This window comes from Taurulus bubalis (assembly GCF_910589615.1).
Source record: "Taurulus bubalis genome assembly, chromosome: 8".
NCBI lineage: Eukaryota > Metazoa > Chordata > Actinopteri > Perciformes > Cottidae > Taurulus > Taurulus bubalis.
Genome location: NC_136596.1, coordinates 4,420,281 through 4,425,652, shown reverse-complemented (window position 1 = coordinate 4,425,652; position 5,372 = coordinate 4,420,281).

Here is a 5,372-nt window from a genome sequence, read left to right as displayed (position 1 = left end):
AGACAACTCCTTTTTAGATCTGGTTCAAATATATGTAAAAGTTCAGTATGAGTCCTGCAGCAGCCCGGTTTTAATCTGGTCCAAGGATCTATGTTGCATACAGACGGCAACCTCCAGCCGATGCGGAAGTGTCTTAAAGTGCATTCTCTCTACTGACCAGCAGGGGGCGACTCTTCTGTTTGCATAAAGAAGTCAGATTGTATAGAAGTCTATGAGGAAATGACTCTACTTCTCTCTTGATTCATTCCCTCAGTAAACATTGTAAACATGAGTTTATGTCTCAATCTCTAGTTTCAAGTCTTCTTCAATATAACATGATGTTCATTTAGTAAATGATGGTAATTTAGAGTCAAATAGAATATAAAGGGGAGTATGCTTTAGGGCGGGCTTTCTGTGATTGACAGGTCTCTGCCGCTATCAGAGACGTTCCAAACATGATTACTTCTGGTCTGTTCCAAAAAAAAACACAATTAGTTAAGATCTGACTAAAGTAGACAACAATCTCACCAAACAATCAATTTCATCTTAATAGCCGATCCATACTTTGAGTTTACATTCACATGTTTGTCCTCTTAAGAAAAACAACAGCTGTTTCCTCAAATGCCCCAAAACCTCATATGTTTACATCCAAGTGAGAAAGACCCTGCAGCTGCAGTAGGACTTATGTCTCATGGTCCGCGTGAGCCCGCTGAGAAGATGCTTTCACACGTGTTGCATTTTGTTGATTATTGTGAGACTTGTTCAACAACACCGACCCCAATTAACCACACACAAAAACATCGCAGTCAGATTTATTCTGGGCTTTCCAATATGTCACGAGAAAGAAAGGTAATCTGGTTCAGAGAACAGTTTTTGTGAGCTGCTTTAGCTCCAGGATTTGCATGTTTTTAAAGCACATTTTGACCTTGAGGCCGAACAAATTAACCTCTGCTGGCTGAATTTGAGTCACAATGAGAAAAACTCAGTACATGTGAGCTGGGAGAAGCTATGGGAGAACACGCTTTATCTCTGCTGTGGCCTGCTAGAATGTTAATCACATATAACTTATTAATGGAAAAGTCCTATCCGCTAACGTGACATGACAAGACTCTCACTCTCTATTCCCTTTCCATCACTCTTTCCCTTCTTTCTCCATCGATGTTCCCGTCCCGTCCATCGCGCCTTATTATTACGCAGATGTAAGAAAAATAAAGAAAGGGTTTTCCCGTTACCATAAAGCATACTGTAATGAAAGAAAACAAGAATATATGCATGGCCTACAGCACTAAAAGCTGTATTCATCAGTATTCTTATAATAACAATGTCACATGTTGTGTTCCAGATAGATTTCTTTTGTGTGCATGTTTTAGCTTGTTGCTTTGGCCTACTTACTTTTTTTAATTCACTCTTACCGCTCTAATAGAGTTGTTTTCAGCCACAGCAGTGCACTACACAATCAGTCCTCAAACAGCAGAAAGGAAGACAGTGGAGCACTTAGCAGCGAAAGAGACAGAGGTTTCCCTCAGGAGTTTGTGGAGACCAAAAACAGAGCGAAAAGGAGAATACTGGACGTTCAGTCGCCAGGTGTCCAGAAACACAACTCATGAATGTTAACCACTTCAAAACCAATCCCAGACTGAGCGATTGTTCTATAAAACTGTAAATCATAGCTTGTTTTATGAAAAAAAGCCGCAAACTGCTGTATTGTGCTGTATTGAACACCATAAGTAATATACAAGTGAAATATATGGTTTGGTACATGAACAAATTGAAATGACATAGATGTGCGCAAATTTGCCCCAATGCAAATTTTGGAGACCTCACCTGAATGTTCTCTGTTCTAAACCCTCTCTAACTTTGTTCTGCTTCACTTTATCAAAGTCAACCTTTGCAGAGAGAATGTTCACATATTGAGCTATGATTTGGGTTAGTGAATGTTCACATATTGAGTGATGATTTGGGTTAGTGAATGTTCACATATTGAGTGATGATTTGGGTAAGTGAATGTTCACATATTGTGTTATGATTTGGGTTAGAGAATGTTCACATATTGAGCTATGATTTGGGTTAGTGAATGTTCACATATTGAGTGATGATTTGGGTTAGAGAATGTTCCCATATTGTGCTATGATCTGGGTTAGATAATGTTCACATATTGAGCTATGATTTGGGTTAGAGAATGTTCACATATTGAGCTATGATTTGGGTTAGAGAATGTTCACATATTGAGCTATGATTTGGGTTAGAGTTGGACCGTACAGCTGCATCATTCCAAAGAAATAATCATCCTGAAAGTGATTTTTTATAGGTGGACCTGAAACCTTTTAATTTTTTGTGTGTCATCTTCATTTACTTTTAACCAGTAACATATAGACTGATATTTACACATCTGAACAAAATCTCACATGTGTACCTTTTATTATAACAAAAGTAGTCAAATAGCCCTAGTGGTTGCAGAGATACACCCTTTTTAGTTTGGGTATGCCATTTTTGAGGAGAGGCTTAAAAATAGGTGTAATAAGTGTTTTAATGTTGATCTGTGTTTGCTGGATGTGTAAAAATTGTTTTCCATAACAACTTTACACAGTGATGACACGTCAGTTCCCCCCAACAAAATCAATTAAATTAGAAAAAGATAGAAAATGAAACACAGTAGTTTCACGATTGACTGGAATCTTAAGAAAAAAGAGTCCGTTTTTGAAACTCAGTGCTGTTCCGCTGCATGGTTTCCTCACAGGCTCGGGCAAATGTAGCTGCTTCCACTCTGTCAGCATGAGGACAGTGTAGAAATACTCTTTTGTCAGTAAAGTAAAAGTCACGCATTCACAAGTTTGAGTAAAAGTATTCACAAAAGTATTTTGAACTGGCCCAGATTCTTCCTCTGTTGGATGCAGTGGACCAACGGGCAGAAGAGAAGGCCTTTCATGCATCCGGCTGGAGTTTACGCTTCATGTAAACCAACATCCATTGAACCAACACGGCTACTGGTATTTAATAATTTATGGCAGAGCATATAGCAAAGTGCGCCGCGCCGCTGCTCTGTGTTTGCTTTGAGCGTTATGGGTGTTTGTGAGTGTGTGTGTGTGTGAGTGTGTGTGTGTGTTGTTTGTAGATATCACAAAAGGGAAGTGCTGCCCCGGGACAAAGCCAGCTGAAGCGTTAAGAAGAAATGTGTGTGTGTGTGTGTGTGTGTGTGTGTGTGTGTGCGTGTGTGTGTGTGTGTGTGTGTGTGTGTGTGTGTGTGTGTCGTAAGATTGCGAGTATGCCTGTGTGTCCAGCCGCCCATGAATATTCCTGTTTTTACTCTGCGTCTGTGTGCATCAATCTCGCTAAGTCTCTTTTCTAATTTGTGACTTTAACTGAAAAGACACTTTTAAAAGCAATTATTTCTTTTCTAATTTACACTGCTGAGCCTTTTTTTGTTTATCTTTTAAATAAAATAGGTGTCGGGATGAATGGAAATTGCCTTCCGTCATCTATGTTGTTGCTCTGTCGCGAGCCAGTTGGACTCGATGCCGATGTGCACTCCTCGTAGTCTTCCTCCCTCTTCCCCCTTCCTCTTCCTCTCTCATCTCTCTTCTTTATCCGTCTCCTCATGTGGAAGACGCACAGAAATAGCCTTGCAAATGTATTCCCCAGCAAAGTGCTTTCATATCTTCATCTCCTCCATCTTGCCGCCCTCAGTCCTCTGGCCGTCCTTTGCTCTCCTCCTCAGATAGGCCGGTCTTCATTGTGCTAATGGTCTCCGGTTCTCCGAGGAACACCAGCAGACCTTCCCCACATCCTTTACTTCCACTCCCACTCTTTTTTTCTCTTGTTCATTCTCGCACATTACCTTAAAGTGGGGGAATTTGCATGGTCCAGACTCCCATGGGATCAAATAGCAGTTTAAAATCCTCTGTGTGTGTGTGTGTGTGTGTGTGTGCGCTCCATCCTCCCATCTCCGCCCTCTTCTCCCCCTCCTCTCCCGCTGTCATCCTTTGCTCTCCTCCTCCTCCCCACAGAGTAAACAGAGCTGCTGTTTGTTCTGTCTTCACCTCTTTCATCTTCCTCCCCACGCGTTCTCCAGTGTGCACATCTATGTGTGTGTGTGTGTGTGTGTGTGTGTGTGTGTGTGTGTTGAAGGAGCAGCTTAATAAAGCCTTTGTTTCAAACTTTAAAATAAGATGTGCTCGCTAAATCAGACCAAATCAGTGTTTGCTGGAGAAGAAACACGGATGCAAAGATAGAGAAGAAAACAAAATGTCAAGTTTCTCTCCGCTGGTGGAAGAGGATAAACGGTGAATATGAATGAGCTGATGGGGATCAGTCCTGCACAGCGAGAGTCACGTTGACATATTGGAGCTGAATATGACGACAGGCCATGGAAACAAGCTTTTCTTTCTTTCTTTCTGGAATTAAAGGTTAAGATATCCCAAGATGTGATCGTGCTTTACTCTGAAACATTAGCCACCCTGATTTCTTAGAAAGCTGATGTCATGGTTTAAGTCTTTAGGCTGCCCAGGAAAAACTCTTTGCATCTCCGTCACAGATTTTAACATTTGTAGATGAACTGGACATCCTACTCTCGGAAGATGGCTCGCTCTGGTTCTTTTTCCTTTCTTGTGAGCCGCTCTATCTGCTGCCAAACTATTGCTATCAGTTCTTTTTCAGGACCGCATGGCGAGTGAAGCCACTTCATGACGAGCTTAGACCTATTTCATGTTTGTATGTAAGAAGTATGTAATATGACAAACAAAGTTTAAAATGTAAAGTTTGTAAAACTAATTTTATTATTACTGATTTAATTAATGAGTGATAAATGGGTGGATGATTTGTTTGTATACATGGAAAGGGAGACGTTAGGGAAATATTACACATTCAATTCAGTTTATTTTGTATAGCCCAAAATTACAAATTTCTAATTTTCCTCGGATGGCTTTACAATCTGTACACATATGACATCGGAACAGGAAAAACTCCCCCGAAAAAACAGAAAAAAACCTTTCATCACAACACTAGCAGTAAAAAAAATGTAATTAGTCAAATGAAGCGTTCATGCTGTTGCCCTTTAGTCCATCTTCATGCTTTACTGTCGGTCTCTGCATGCGCCTCTCCGTCTGTCAGGTCATGTCAAAGAGCCTCTAAAGTGCATTGAGCAAGTGGGGCTGCAGCATTTGGACACAAGCTGTCCAAAAACTCAGATAATAGAAGAATCACAAAGTCTCCTAAGATGTGTGCGACTGAACTGTCGTTGAACTTCTCTAAAGAGTTCCTGAAACACCTCCAGACCAGAGAGGCTAATCATATTTTCCAGGCACACGAATAATCTCCTGTTTAATTTATATATCTCACCCTGGTTTGTTTCATTAAATATCGACCTGAACTCTCTCTCCCTCCCTCCGTCCCTCCAG